This window comes from Nicotiana attenuata, unplaced genomic scaffold (assembly GCF_001879085.1).
Source record: "Nicotiana attenuata strain UT unplaced genomic scaffold, NIATTr2, whole genome shotgun sequence".
NCBI classification, from domain to species: Eukaryota; Viridiplantae; Streptophyta; class Magnoliopsida; order Solanales; family Solanaceae; genus Nicotiana; species Nicotiana attenuata.
Window position 1 is genome coordinate 164,546 of NW_017671038.1, and position 17,641 is coordinate 182,186.

Below are 17,641 nucleotides of genomic sequence, written 5' to 3' on the forward strand. Positions count from 1 at the left end.
TCAAGTATTGAATCTCTTCAATTACCCAAAAGTGGTATTGTTCAACAGCAGTCTAACCTAATATTCTTTCTCAAGCAATATGAGGTAATTAGATACGATTAATCAAGGGCCCATTCAATTAATCACCATACAAAACATAGTTGAACAATTATATCATAAATCCGGCTCGATTATAACAAGTTGAGTCAAAACTTCAACCAATAATTGGTTCCATCAACCCTAGATAGTTGTTTAGCTACTCATAACAAAATAAGATAAAACTACAAAGTTGTTCATAATGAATGATTGCAAAAATTAAAAGGAGATAGAAAAACTCTAATGTTTGGTTGATCTTCTCACACTTGTTCTTGCCTCCAAAGTAGTCTAAAAATAAGCTTAATTATGTCTTGGGAGAGCTTCTAAAGTTTATAAGGGTTTGGAACAAGTTTTTCCCGAGTTACACTTTGGTCCCCAATTTTCTGGTATTTGAACAGTTCACTACGGCCGCGGCAAGACCGCGACGCGACCGCGGTGAACGCTTAACATTCTGCCTCACGTAATTGATCTGCCGCGGTCGCGGTGGATTTCACCTCAGTCCATTTTTGCTTCTTTATGCTTGGGTACTTCTTGATTGGGCGTTTTCTTCACATTATTGACTCCAAAACACTCCGTAGTGCTTCCTCACTTGGATTATTCCCTGCGAAGCAAAAGAACACCAATTAGCGCATTTTGTTATCAATTCGCCTATAAAAAAATAATAAAGCATGATAATATTAAGTTGTAAATATCATCTATATAGCCTAATATCAATTTTGCAAATTTTCTCATCTCCCATCTCCCAATTTTGTTCTGTTTTAAAGCTCGTTTATAAATGGACTTTTGATAAGAAATAAATCTCCTTTATTTCTCATTTAAAGCTCGTTTTTTTAAATAATTTTTTAAGTAGAATGGAGACTGAATCGATAGTGTGAGATGGGAAAGAATATGAATATTTTTGGGTCGTTGTAGAACTTTGGGTTCGTGGGTGGGTTATTAAATGGATATGCGGCGGGATTTTAAGGCAGAGCTAATAGGAATTTGCCACGTAATAAATTATTACTTTTTCAATCTGGGAAAGGGCTATTAGTTTTGAGGGCACAAGTCGAGCATAAAATAAGGGTAAAGGCATATTCAACAAAATAAGTGAATGGGGGGTATTTTTACATTGTTTAGGGGGCAATTTTGGCCCTTCCTCGAAATATATAGTATTTTGTATTTTCTATTTCACTTAATTTCACTATATATTAATTAAGAGGAATTTACATAGAATACAACTTATTTAATATTTATTTAAATGAGTTACAACTACTTTTAAATTATTACATATAATGCAACTTTTTTAAAATCTACAACAATCCATATTCCTAATATATCTCTCTTAATTGAGTTAATAGTATTGACTCCTTAATTTTCTCATTCATTAACTAGTGGTATAGAGAAATCATAACACACTTGTTCTCTTTAATATCCAATTATCTCACCGTACCATAATGAGAATGAACAGACATTCTCTTCCACAATTTCATGGGAAATAATATTATTTTCTCCTTGCACTTCAATTTCATCTGCTCATTTGAGCACTCAGTGGAGTCACCCAAACCATTTATTTCTGGAAATATTTGTCGTGTTATCCATGGAAGCAAAACTGAGTTACAAATCCACCAAGAACAACAATATCGCTAATGAATTTGGATTTCGAATCTTCAAACTTATTTTGATCTTTGTTGTTCACACCAATGGCGTTCTTTTCTTCCTCTTTTTTCTTTATTTTGTTCGGTATTAAATTCAATCAATAAAAATTTATATTCTTAAATTTATTTTATGAGACATTGCCATGATTCAATATTTTTGTTTGAAAGTAACAATGTTTAATCACGTAATATCATGAATTAAGGCAAAATACCAAAATATTTATTTATAAATTTGGTATAATAAATGTAGATACTTTTCATATAGCATATATGAATACATTAATATACGTATTTGCAAAATATATTTAGATGCTCTATTATCTATATACAAATAAAGAACATCGGATATAAGAGGATTATATATAGTATATTTATAGTATACGGTATATAGTATGTAGTATATAGTATATTTATACTATGTACAATATACAATTTTTGTAAGTATATTGTATATTTACTTAGGTAGAAAGTATATTATTTTATTTATGTAAAGTTAAACCATTATCTCATATGTAGAATATATAATATATTTTATTGTTCATTAATGATTAAATATATATATTATACAATATATTATATATTTATACCACTGTATAAGGGGTATATACAATATACTATCAATTATATGCAATACTGTAAAAAAAAGTATTATTACTCGATGAACATATATTATATATAGTGTAATCTCTTACCTATTTTTAAATAACAGCCAAAAGACATCTTTTTTAAGAGATGAATCATTGTATTTGAGTTGTAGTCCATTTGGTTAAACTAAGTTTGGGATTTAGAGATTTTTTAAGAAATAATTTGTATTTTACTTGTAGTCAATTCAGTTGGGCTTAAATTTAGGAAATGATAAGATTTCATTAAATATGCTAAAATTTTGGAATCCTCATTCACTGATTTTCGTATAGAGAGAGAAGAGAGGAGATTTTTTTAGGGATACTACCATATTTGTAGGGTGGTTTAACAAAGCTGGATACTCATTAATTTTTTAAAACATAAATACAGTTGTACAAAACGTAAATCAAATAATAGTTGTAGATAATGTAATATACTCTTATAGAAGTTGTAGTTATGAAAATTTCCCAATTTAAACTAGCAGCTAAGGCCCATGCTGGGCCCAAGCCCAAAAGCTAGTGTTTATGGAAATTTTTTAGGAAAAACTGCATCCACTACTCTTTCTGTGCGCATTAGGTAACTTCCTTACTGTACACACATAAAATATAAATTGTACTAGGTAAATCCGGTGCAGCAAGCTCTGACTAAGGAGGATGCTGGTAAGGAGAACTGATCCCAAGTGTTTAATGCGAAAAATCATTCACCCAACCAACTCAGCCGACCCTTGCAAGCTAAAGTTATTATATGTATGTATATCAGGTGTAAATATTAATAGTACACCGAGTTACTTCAACATACTCCTTGCAGCTGTTACAAATTATTTCAAGAATATGATCTGCTATTAGAATGTATAACATATTTAATGTACTTCGACATTTCAAGGGTAAAAAAACTCATCTACAACAAATGGTTACTAAAAGGAAATCTTAGTTAGATGTGAGAAAACTCAATAAAGATTCTCCAAAATAAGACCAAATCCTTTTAAATGAAGACCAAAAAACACGATCTGTAATTGATGATCTTTAAATTGTCAAATATTAATAACTATCGGCTATGTCCATTTATAAGTAGCTTATTACAAAAATTGTTCAATTCATTAAATAATACTTACCAATATTAACCAATTACCTATTTGTAGAGGAAAAAGGTCAAATTTTTGCTTTCTTTTGAGTGACCGTTATTAGAATAGATTGTGTACATCTTAAGGAGTTTGAATCTCAATTTTGGGATGATTTGGCAGAGTTTTGAGGTGGTTTGAGGTGTACCCTAATATGTGTATCATATTGTATATCATTTGTGTATCACACACATATATATATATATATATATATATATATATCATATTTGTATCAAATGTGTATCACATATATATCCATGTATACCTGTACATGTGATGCATGCGTGATACATGTTTGATACATGTGTTGCAGAAAGAGTAGGATCTAGAATTTTTGTAAGATGGGTACACCACTAAAGAAAGGAGAAAATAGAAAGTATTAAGTGAGAATTGATCATTACTCCTCTAGGTAAATAACTCAGCATTCAACTAAGTACACCATGGAGCACAGGTGCCAGCAGATAATATTAGATCAATTCTAGAAAATATGTACATAAAATACCTAGTTTGGCGGAAAGATCATGGGTTCACGTGTCCCATATATAAGCATATAAGTCCGCCCCTAGTCGTAGAAGAATTTTTTGAACTCGATTTTAATGATGCTAAATCAGTCCAAATCACCTTCAATCTTCCTCAAAATTGTATATTGGCTCTATATATTTCAATTAATTTTAACCATACCCATTGAAAAATGTCCTTTTTTGCTTAGATTTTTGGAATCTTTTTTTGTGTGCGTGTGTGTGTGTGTGTGTGTGTGTGTGTGTGTGTATATATATATATATATATCATCACCTTGTTCTCATCCATGAAATTTTCTTTCCGTCTTGCATATAACAATGCTGATGACACTTAAAAATATGGAAGGAGAACTTTGTGTGTGATTTTTGGAGAGAAAGAACCTTATTTATTTAAATTTTTAATTTTTATATGTGTTTGACTAGTTTGGTGACTTTATGATTGATGGCTAGATATTAGTAAGTTGGAATTTGAGAGATTTATGTAAGAATAAATGCATGCAGAGTTAACGAAGACTTTTTGAATAGAAATTAACGGAAACTATTTCTTAAGCAATAATATGAATAGTTGATCTATAATCTGAGAATACAATGGTCTAATTTCTCTTTCACTAGTCATAAACAGAAACCAAGGTCAGAGAGCATTAGTGGTAGGTTATAATAAAATCAATAATACTCAAAATCAATAAAAGCCTTATGACCCTGTCTAAATCTGCTACGCTCTACCAGGGTTATTAGATACACAATGTCACATTGTAATTGGAGTTGAAGCGGTGAACTCAAGATTTTAATTTTATGGGTTCAAAACCTCAGGTTTCAATCATTAAACCCTTCATTTCGTTGGAGTTTTGGGTTCATAGTTCAGTATTTTTAGCAATCTCAATAGATTTTATACTAATAAATTCAGATCTAAGTTAAAGTTATGGATTCAAATGAACCCTATATCATTACTTGTAGGATATTGTAATGTAATTTTTATAACTAGAATATACTAAAAATAGTATTTTATTTTCCCCTCACGTGGGAGTGGATAGAAGATCGGAGGCGGAAGTAGGATTTCAAGTTTATGGGTTTGAGAAATCTAATTGTTTTAAATTACTGGGTTCTAAATGAATTTATATATATATATATATTAATATATATATATATATATATATATATATATTCAATGAATTTTTTAAGACAAATACATAGTTCGAACCAAAACTATTGGGTTCAGCCGAACCCGCACAGGACACTCTAACTCCGCCCTCGTAGAAGATACAATATCTAATAAAGGATTACAGTTCCATTAACCACAACCCCCCCCCACCCCCCTTCTTTCTTTTTTCCCGTTATTTTGAGTTTTGGGTTTGTGTATAGAGTATAATTAGGGTCATTTATTTGGTTCGTTATAAGAGATACACTCGGAAGAACTTTCGACAAATATTTACTGACCAATATATATATTCTTCAGTTTGTAAAAAAAGTATCGGAAAATATTAATCCCAGTAAACTTCAATTATGTATGCCATATTCCTTTTTTTTTTTTTTAAAAAAAAAAAAAAAGAGCCCATCAAAAACCCTCTCCTTAAAAGAAAGGGTTAATTCGGTCGGTTAAAAGAAAGAGCCCATCGAAAGCAGAGCGTAACAGTTAAAGAGAGGGCCATGAGCAGGGATGGGCATCGGTCGGTTCGTTCGGTTTAATTTCCTTAACGCATTAAACGATGATGGTTAATGTCAATGATAGTTGGAGTAGAGAGATATTTATAGCTTTCGCGGAGACTGCACAGACTGCATAGGTGGCAGTAGGTGTGTCACTAAAGCTTCTATGAGCTAATACATTGAGGCTAAGATAGTCGTGTATTTGATAGTTATTATTGATGAGGTATTTTGGGACATATATATATCAAGCATTGAAGTATCTTGATCTCGTTTCCAACGCTCTTAACCGTTCTCATCATACGACACCGCGGATAAAAAGTTATAAGCGTTGGAAAGGCAAGTGCTAGGGGGTGCCAAGTAGCACCTTTTTGACTTTTCAACAAAATGGGATATTTACATCCCTTATGTCATGGGCGGCTTTCCAGCCATGCCCCATGATCCCTTGGGCGCGCCCCGTGGCGTCTTAGAGAACCTCCCAATGTCTAGCGCCACGGACGGCCCCGTGGTCTTGGCCGCGCCAAGTGACAAGCGCGAAGGTGCCTCTGTCGCCCCACCGATATCCCTCGCGAGCGCCAAGCCGCAGGCAGAAGCCAACAGCGCGCGCGCGCCAGACCGTGATGCCAAAGACATGCTGCTGACAACAGACCTGCTGCTGCCTATAGAAAACTAAGTCATTTTCATTGTAAATATAGAGTAGTTTTATTTCATGTACTTCCATTATGTTTTTCTAGCTTAGTCAAGTCTAGTCTTGTAACTTTGGATTATTTTTTTTAAGTACTATTAGGGGGGATCAAGCAATCAAAACTTTCTAGCAAGCAAGCAATTCTCTGTACTGGTGTCCTCCCCCTCGACACGCGTTGCTTTTCTGTAATAGCTTTCATTAATGCAATCAAGCTTTCTTTCATTCTGAATTCTCATTTCTGTTCTCTCAATTGCTCTTGACATTGGTTTTCCCGTACGGCACTGACAATCTCGTCTAGCGTACGGAGGGGACCTCAGTTGGCGGACAGCAACTGCACTGACATCAGTTGCCTAGCCTTAACGTCGCCCTTCAAGGAATCTCAGGAAGGCACCGCGTAACAGTTGGTATCAGAGCCTAGGCTCGACATCGGACGAGGGAACGTATTGACATACCACCATTTCTGACCATGGTGAATCATGGGGACCGCATTGCGGCCCTCGAAGGGACGGTTGAGGTATGCGGCCTATTATGGATACGGTGCCTGAACTAAGACCAGCCTACTGCAAAGGTTGGACGACCTGGACCGCAGGGTGCTTCAGGTCGAAGTTGACGTTGAAAACATCAGTCGCGACTCCGAGGGAGACCGGCAGACGGCAGCCACAGAGGCAGCCGAAATCTTTGAGAAATTCGAGGGGCTCCAACAGGAGCGCACCGAGGATTTAGCCCACAGGGCACAAGAGGCAGAAAAGGTTGCCATGCAACAAACCATTGACAAATTGACAGACCAACTCAATGTTGTCCAACGCTGCTTTACAGGGCCTACTCCGAGGAGGTGGAAACCAAATCGGAGGTGCTGTGAACTCCGCTTCCGCGACAAAGAACCTGAAAATTCCTGAGCCAAAGCCATACAGTGGAGCTAGGAATGCCAAGGAAGTGGAAAACTTCATCTTTGACGTCGAAAATATTTCGATGTTGTTGGGGATCTGGAGGAAGCTAAGAAGGTAGCAACTGCTGCCATGTATCTTCAGGGTGATGCTAAACTCTGGTGGCGTGTGAAGTACGAAGCCATCAAGGCCGGTGAAGATGCTCTCGAGACATGGGCCGAACTGAAGGCAGCTATACGCCTGCAGTTCTTCCCGAGAATGTTGAATATAATGCAAGGAGAAAACTACGGGAGCTTCGCCAGACAAAATCAGTTGCGGGACTACGTGCAAGAATTCTCCGCACATGTCTCAGCATACGCGACATAGGGGATAAGGACAAACTCTTCACCTTCATGGAAGGGTTGAAACCTTATGCCCGCGTGGAGCTACAGAGACAAAGGGTAGATTCCCTTCCCAAGGCAATCCAAGCAGTTTGAATGCCTTGGGGACTATCAAATGGAAGCTCGAAGGGACAGGCCTCAGCCGCCTGCCCGAGCAGGGTTCAAAGGGGGCCAAGCCTAGCAGTGGTGGTCCTAGCAAAGATGGGGGAGATCGGAAACTCAAAACAAATCTAGAGCTCTTCTTCCTCCGGCAGCAACGGTGCTGCGTCAAACAATAATGATCGGGCGAGAAAGCCTCCTTTAGGATGCCGTCATTGCGGCGGTCCACATTGGAACAATGAGTGCCCACATGCACAGATGAATGCCCATCAGGCTATTGAGATGGAACTGATGACGACTCAGACGATGCGGACCAGACTGAACCAGTAGGTGCCTTCAATGCAATTGTGGGTTCCATTTCTGAGGCACTAGCGGAGACCAGTGCTGGTATTCGTAAGAAGAAGGACTCATGTCCCGTCACCAGGAAAGGGAAAAGAAGGCGAATGAAGAGACTCCTCTTAAACAAGAGAGGACCTTAATGTTCGTAGAGATGAAGGTGAATGGCAAGCCCATTCGAGCTATGATAGACACGGGTGCTACCCACAACTACTTAGCCTCCGACTCAGGTGGAGCCGGCCGGGCCTTGGACTAGTTGTAGGGAAAGGTAAAGTAGCGTCAAGGCTATCAACTCACCCTCCCCAGCCAGTGGGTGGAATAGCTAAAGAAGTAACCGATATAAGCTTGGGCCTTACGAAGGAAAATTCAACCTGCGAGTGGTGATCATAGATGACTTCGAGTTGATTGTTGGGCTGGAATTCCTAAGGCAAACCAACACCATGCCTGTACCATTTGCAGACATGCTACTAGATGATGGGTACCAATAGGGCCAAGCCCTGCATATCCCGTGCCTGCCATGAAGATGGCCGTTGAGAACATATATCGGCCTTGCAGTTGAAGAAGGGGGTCAAAAGGAATGAACCTACGTTCCTGCAACCCTCTGCATTGAAGATATAGAACGCTCCTCGGGTCCCATTCCTGAACCCGTGAAGGAGTTACTACTGGAGTTTGAAAGAATGTCAATGCCAACAAGACATGCCAAAGCGGCTCCCGCCTAGGCACACTGTGGACCCATATGACAATTGAGTTTGGTGCCTCGGGGTGGGGGCGCGTAGCCACCTGCCCCGGTGCCTTACAGAATGTCACAACCCGAACTCACCGAGCTTCGGAGACAATTGACGGAAATGCTAGATACAGGGATCATTGTACCCCTCCAAGTCCCCATATGGGTCCCCTGTTCTATTCCAAAAGAAACATGATGCACCTGCGACTCTGTGTGGATTATCGAGCTCTAAACAAAATCACCGTGAGAAACAAGTACCTTATTCCCCTAATGGCGGACTTGTTTGATAGACTGGGTGGTGCTGTTCACACAAGATAGATCTGAAGACAGGTTATTGAAGTTCCAGATTGCAAGGGGTGATGAAACACAAGACGACTTGTGTGACCAAGATATGGGTCGTCACGACTTCCTGGTCATGCCATTCGTTGACCAACCGCCTGCTACATTCTGCACTCTCATGAACCAAGTCTTCGCGAGATACATCCGACGAATTTGTGGTGGTCTACTAGATGACATTGTGGTATATAGCCAGCATTAGAAGAACACCTAGTATACTTGCGGAAGGTCCCTAGCTCGGTTGCGGGAACAGTGAACTATATGCAAAGTTATCCAAGTGCTCCTTTGCTCAGAAGCAAATTGATTTCTCCGGACATGTCATCGGGAACGGACGACGCATCAAGATGGACCACAGAAAATCCAGCATTCACAGATTGGCCGACACCTAAGGATGTCACCGCCTTGAGGGCGTTCCTTGCCTATGCACACTTCTACCGGCGATTTGTGAAGAACCTACTCACTTATCGCAGTGCCATTGACAGAACTCCTCAAAAAGGTCAAACTTGGGATTGGGGACCAAGGAGAGCAGAGGCCTTCAACGCATTAAATGCGGCTATGTCTAGTAGTCCCGTCTTGGCCCTTCCTGATTTGGCCAAGCCGTTCGAGGTACAAACAGATGCTTCTGACTATGCATCGGCGGAGTCCTGCTACCAGAAGGCACCCTGTAGCGTACGAGAGTCGGAAGCTGAAGGATGCAGAGCGGGCGCTCTGCCGCCCATGAGAAAGAATTATTGGCTGTCGTCCACTGCTTGCGCCTCTGGAGGCACTATCTGCTGGGAACCCCGTTCGTGTCAGACAGACACACACGCTGTTGCCATTTCATGACCCACGAAAGCTGAACGGTCGCAGCCAGGTGGCAGGAACTCCTAGCTGAATTCACCTTCAACTTGGAGTATCGCAGTGGAAAGACCATCATGTTGCTGATGCGCTCAGTCGGAGCTGATCTAGCATCGGTGTGCCTACTCGCCACCCTAAGAGGGAGCGAAGTAGCCACATCCATCAAGGACCAATATACGGGATCTACTCATCAAGGATCCTGCTGCTCAGTATTTGGTTGATTTGGTAGGACAGGCAAGACTCGCCAGTTCTACATGGAAGATGGTTTTTCTGAAAGTAAAAAGGGACCACCTTTATGTTCCTAAAGGAGGAGATTTGCGGAGGACTCTTCTAGCGGAATGTCATGATACTCTGTGGGCCGGCCATCCCCGGTGAAGAATGCACATGGCGTTACTTTCGTGTGCCTATTATTGGCCTCAAATGGCACGATGATGTCGCTCAGTATGTGAAGACTTGTCTAGTATGCCAGAAGGACAAGTCGGACCGCTTGACACAAGCGGCGACTCTTGAGACCACTCGCTGTCCCCAAAGAGACCTTGGAAAGCGTTTCCCTGGATTTCATCACCGGATTGCCCAAGGTCGGAGATCTCACAACCATCTTGGTTGTGGTGGACCGGTTTTCCAAGTATGCCACCTTTATTGCAGCCCACAATATAATATCAACAGAAGATTACAGCTCGACTCTTCTTCTCTCATGTCGTCAAAATATTGGGGCCTGCCCAAAGACATTGTTAGTGACCGCGACTCACGCTTCTACTAGCAACTTTTGGACCCAACCTTTCAAAGTGCCTTGGGTCAAAATTGAGTCACAGCTCAAGTTTTCATCCGCAATCTGATGGCCAGACGGAGCGGTTCAATGGTATATGTTGGAGGAATTATCTCCGCCACTTTGTAACCGGATCGCAGAAGAATTGGGTGAAGCTTCTGATGCTGCTTCAACTGTGTTTCAATTACACAAAAGAGCTCTAGTACCAACAAAAGCGCTTTTGAAATTGTTACCGGACAGCAACCGCTACTCCACACACTGTGAATGCACCAAACATGGCTAAATCTCCTCGAGCTGCAGTTTCTCAAAAGAGTGGAGGCGGAATTTGGAGATAGTCGGAGCTACCTAGTCAAAGCCCAAAAGCGGATGAGAGGCATGCTGAATCAGAATCGTCGCTTTGTTGAATATCAAGTAGGAGACAAAGTGATGGTCAAAATTCCAAAGCGGTACTTATTTGTAGGGTCCATGACCCTCGCCTATTGCAAAAATCATTGGACCCTTGTCCATTGAAAGCGTATTGGGAAGGTTGCATACCGGGTGGATACCCCAGCTTGGTGGAAAATTCATCATGTCTTCCATGTCAGTCTCCTGAAACCTTTTCGGGAAGACACGGAGGATCCTTCAAGGAGCCAGCTCACAATACCCAGTATTCGAGGTCCCAATTCAACCGGGAAAAGGCGTGTTGAAGCTATCCTTGATGACAGAGTGATTCATGCCTCAAGGAAAGATCACCAAGAGTTTTTGGTGAAATGGCAGGGCTGTGATGCAGAAGAGAATACTTGGGAGAGGGGAACAAACCTCAAAGCCTACAAGAGCCTCATTGAAGATTATTTTGCAAGTAAGGCGCCGAGGACGTCGCCAACTCAGGTGGGGGAGAATGTCATGGGCGGCTTTCCAGCCATGCCCCATGATCCCTTGGGCGCGCCCAATGCCTAGCGCCACGGACGGCCCCGTGGTCTTGGCCGCGCCAAGTGACAAGCGCGCAGGTGCTTCTGTCGCCCCACCGATATCCCTCGCGAGCGCCAAGCCGCAGGCAAAAGCCAACAGCGCCGCGCGCGCAGACCGTGATGCCAAAGACACTGCTGCTGACAACGGACCTGCTGCTGCCTTATAGAAAACTAAGTCATTTTCATTGTAAATATAGAGTAGTTTTATTTCATGTACTTCCATTATGTTTCTCTAGCTTAGTCAAGTCTAGTCTTGTAACTTTGGATTATTTTTTTTAAGTACTATTAGGGGGGATCAAGCAATCAAAACTTTCTAGCAAGCAAGCAATTCTCTGTACTGGTGTCTCTCCCCCTCGACATCGTGTTGCTTTTCTGTAATAGCTTTCATTAATGCAATCAAGCTTTCTTTCATTCTGAATTCTCATTTCTGTTCTCTCAATTGCTCTTGACATTGGTTTTCCCGTACGGCACTGACAATCTCGTCTAGCGTACGGAGGGGACCTCAGTTGGCGGACAGCAACTGCACTGACATCAGTTGCCTAGCCTTACGTCGCCCTTTCAAGGAATCTCAGGAAGGCGCCGCGTAACACTTATCTCGTCTCTTTCCCCATTTTTCCAGAGAGCACGAACAAATAACACCCCTAACATTCCCCTCAAGCTCTCCACAAGGGTTTCCAATAAGATTATCATCCGGGACACGAAATCAAGTAGCGATAACATTAAAATGATCCCTACAACGTAAGTATCGCTATATTGCCTCTCTTTTTCTTTGTAGTTTGAGTTTTGGAAGGTATTTAATAGTTAAGAAAATTCCTTATTTCTATATTTAAGCTTTTAAATATGAAGGAAGATTGATAAATACATTTCTTAATAGCTAGAACTCACGGGACGGTGATCAGAAGCCATGAATTCGAATTATTCGACTTGTTGTGGGTTGTTTCGTGTTGCTTTTGGGCTATATATTTTGCTGCTTTTTAATGGAGTTTTGGAGGACAAATTGTGTGGAGAAACACCAAATAATGAAGAAATGGTGGATTAGTCGTTCTTTGTAACATTTTCCGCGTGTTTGACACTACTATAGTTGTCGTTTTGGGTATGAAGTGATTGGGGTGTATTGAGCTACTGTAAGCTAAATGTAACATGGATTTCGACTTGCATCCACTGTAGGAACTCTAGAAATAGTGGGGGTAAAAGAAATAAAAAATTCTTGTATGAATGATTGAGTATTCATGCATGAGCGAAAGTTGATTAAATCAAGAAGTGTGATAAGTGCATCTATCATAAGTCTTGGAATAATTCATATGTAATTGTTTGCCTTTATGTTGATGATTTGTTAATATTTGGCTCTAACATGAATGTTATTGGAGAAACTAAAAACATGCTTAGTAGCCATTTTGACATGAAAGATTTGGGTGAGGAAAATCTCATTCTCGGAATGAAAATTACTAGAACATGTGATGAAATTTTTCTTGACCAGTCACATTATGTTGAGAAAATTTTGAAAAAAATATAATTTGATTGATTGCAAGCATGTTATAACACCTTTTGATTCAATTTTCACCTATTTTCTGTACAAAGTGACAATGATGTGATAAATTAAAAGGAATATGCTAGCTTAATTGGAAGCCTGAGATATATGACTGATTGTACTTGGCCTGATATTGCATCCGCATTAGGAATACTTAGCAGGTTTACAAGCAAGCCAGGTAATGAACACTGTCATGCCATAACAAGAGTTATGAGGTATTTACTTGGTACAAAAACCTATGACTTGTTTTATAAAAAATATCCTGCTGTACTCGAAGGCTTTTTTGATGCAGATTGGAACACTTTATCTGGTGATTCCAGTTCAACTACAGGTTATATTTTTTACTTTGGGAGGTGGTGCTATTTGTTGGAAATCGAAAAAGCAAACAATAATTGCTAACTCTACCATGGAGGCTGAGCTAATTGCTTTAGCTTCAACTAGTGAGAAAGTGAATTGGTTGAGAGGTTTATTATTTCAAATTCCTTATTTTTGAAAGACTAATTCCTCCTATTTTAATTCATTGTGATAGCACATCTGCAATTGGTAGAATACAAAACCGTTATTACAACGGTAATCTAGACCTATGAGGAGAAAACACAGTACTATGAGATCATATTTGACAAGTGGTACCATTAATGTTGATTATGTTAAATCTTATGATAATCTTGCAGATCCACTGACTAAGGCCTTAGCAAGAGAAAGGGTCTGGAGCACATCGAGGAGAATGGGATTGAAGCCTATAAACTCATAAGTCATATATGAGGAAACCCAACCTGGGGACTAGAGATCATATAACCAGGTTCAATAGAACGAACGAATCATATGATGGCTTGGCTTGAAATGCACTATTTTTATTATTGTTTCATCCTTATGGTGTGAGTGCATTTATCCTTTAATGTTTTGCGAGGTTGAGTTTTATTAACTCTTAATGAAAATCTGTAGCTCGTATGAGTGAGGTGTTAGAGTTACAGGAACACCCTTGACAGATTTCACTATGGCTGTGCATAATTTGGTAAATATCGAATTACCATACTGAAATCGAAAAATTTGGTATTTGGTATTCGATATTTTGGTATTCGGTATGATATTTGATTTAAGTTTTAAAAAATAGTGGTATTAGGTATGGTATTTAATATTTTAAATAAAATACCGAAATACCGCTATCGTACCGAAATATATATTATATTACACAATATACATATTATTAATTATAACATAAATATAAAAATCTTAAATTTTACTTTCCTTTATTCTCTAAGTTCATCAATTAATAAAAATCTAAAATTTTACTTTCCTTTATTCTCTAAGTTCATCAATTAACTGTAAACAAGTAACACGACATTTCGAATGATCAAATTTATTCCTTTATGTATAATTTTCTATCTCTAGGCTGATATTTGCTAGCTTTGGACAAAACTTTCGTCGACAAATTTTTAGTTTTGTACTTTTGAGTACTTTAATTAAGAATATTACATTATATGACTCTATGCATTAGTTTATTTTCATACCGAATAAACCGAAGTTACCGAACCGAATAAACCGAAAGGAGAAAAATTGAACCATACCGAATTTAATTAGGTACGGTATTGGTATAACATCTTAAGAAGCCGAATATCGAAAATACCGAACCGAAATATCTAAATACCGTACCACACCGACTGACGAACACCCCTAGATTTTACCTATGTGAGTGTGGAAGTAGGCCGCTTCCTGTGAAAATTAGGCTTATTCTAAAAAACACTCATGAAAATCGGGATAACACAAGGCCGTAATGTGCTGGCTAATAAAGCTCATGTCAACACCTTGATTATTATGTGTAAGCAATGATAATTTGTTTCCCTAAAGCAGTCATAGTTCAAGTCTGAGACCACTACTGACTATGTAGTAAAGATCGTTGTTTTGCTAAGTGGAGGTTCAATGCAGAGCACACCTTCATTATGCATAATAGTCTACCTTCAACTGGTAAATTCTCTTACTTTAATATTAAAATGAGTGGAGGAATATTAGTATAATAGTATTTTATTATTAAAATAAAACTCTCATAATTTCCACTACTCCATGATGTAGAAATTGCCATAACTCTCATAACTCCCACTACCCTATGATGTGGAAAATGGCCATAACTCTTTTGTAACTCTTTTCCCATGTTCTACCACTAATTACATAATAATTTAACCATTACCCCATGTTCACCATAATTTCGTAACTTATTACCCTACTTTCTTCCAATTTAATTCAAGGAAGAATTCCTACACATATAAATAGGAGTCTTTCTTTCATAATATGATGTGAAAAATAATAATTGTAGAGTGTTTCAATAAAGTGAGGTTAAAGTTGTGGAAAGAAGAAGAAGAAGAGAGCTTTTACTTTTGTTGAAGAAAGGTGTTCATCTTGGTGGAGCTTTGGACTCAACAACTTATCCAGAGTTTGTTCGAGTCATACGATGTGATCGGGCTGTTATATCCTGGGGGACACAAGTCAAGAGGATTACTGCTGGACCAGTGAAGACTTTGCTGCAGTGGACTTGAATCTCTTTAAAGAGAGCGAGATATCCGCATCTCAACCTGAAGATATTTTATTCTCTTTATTTTATTTTTCAGCTCTAATTTTATTTACACCAACAGATAGAATAGCTATGCTCCATATTAGTAGATTGGAGGTTCGCATCCTATAGAAGTAGGCATGGCCATAAAATCGTCTCTAGCTCAGCTCGATTAATTTACCAAATTTTAGTTAGGCTCGCTATCATAGCAAATTTAGTTGAACTTAGCTTGGACCTCAACTCAACTTAATATTATAGTGAACACAATTAGGCTCGATTCGGGCTCAACCTGCTAGAGCGGACGTCTAATCCTATTTACTCTCTCCGTCTTAAATTATCTGTGTAGTGTTTCTCTTTTTGACACGTCCATTAAGAAAACCTTAATTAAGAGGCGTTTTTGACTATTTTATACTCATTTTTATTTTTTAAGAGACTAGTATCTATGAACGTGCGCTGCACGTTAATAATGATACGTGATGATTTAAATATTTATTTATATGAAGGAACAATAAAATTTAATTAATAAGAGAAATTTTATGTATAATAATACAACAATCATCTAAATGCCGAAAAATATTACATTAGCATAATACATCAATTTAAAATAAAAGCACATCATCAAAACTAACAGAAACGATCAATCTTGTCATGTTAGTTAGATAATTATATATTATAGTTTAAAAGCATTTAGTATGATGGTATCTTAACGAACACTTCTTTGTGGACAATATTTTTTTTGTATGTTTCCTTTTAATGCGTTGGTTGCTCTGCCTTAACCAGAACTCTTGTTGTCGATCTTGATATCCCTCTTGAAAGTGCAACATCCAGTTGTACGTGCAAGAAAACATATTGCGGTAAATATAATCCAATATTTAAGATGTTTGTCCTTATTCTGAGTTTCGAGAAGTGGTCCCGGGGCTCGGGTTTTACTAATTTCGAGATTTTTGATATTTTTCGATTGTTTTCGCTTGGGCTTTGTTCCTTTGGCATATTGTGATGTATTCGCTCTGGTTTTGGATAGATTCGACGCGCGTGGAGGCCGATTTGAGGGGCANATTATTTACACACAAATTTAAATGGATATTCCTTAGTTTCGGAAGACGAAAGTTGAATTCACGGATAAGAATATACTTAGAAGCACACTAACCAGTATCATAATTATTGCATCTATTACGTTATTGTCAAAAATTCTATATACCATGTGTGCTATTACATAAGCTATTCGGCGTATCGAAGTTTTTCAGTAGCATGACAGGCATATTTTTTCTTCAAAATTAACCTATATACAATGGAAGATCAATTTTAACTTAGTATATTATATATGGTGACACTAACATACCTAAGAAATAAGAAACTTGACAACAAACATATATGGTAGAAGACCATTTGGTATTAAAGTATTTAAGTATTCTTCTTGGTAGTAATTATTGGTATCATTTCTGCCGAGTCAAATACTGAAAAATATTTTATTTTAACTATAAAATTTTGCAATCAACCTTTTATTTAGTTGATCAACATATTCGTTTCTGCTAGCTAATATATCTTTTTAATTCTATCATGCGATTTGCACAAAATCTAATGACAGAAATATTTCTCTTATTAAATGCACTACTATTACCATTGGGATTGATAACCAAGTATTCATGAAGAACCAAATAATATTTTATTGGATGCTTTTCTTCGTTTCTGACACGAAGCAAGAATATTAGATATGTTCTTACTTTATATTTCTTGTCAGTTGAATCTTTTTCGTTTGAGGCCAGAAGTATAACTTTGGCAAGCTAGCTTTTACAGTCTCAGCTTTTATCGATTTTGGAACTCCTGGTACTACTTGACAGAAATCACCTCCCAAACCATTATTTTTTCACCAAACGCTTCATTAATATCCAATATATCTCTAGAACTCCGAGCAATTATTTCGATCATTTGACACTTAGCCATAAGTGATTCATCCCATATTATAATTATAAGTGC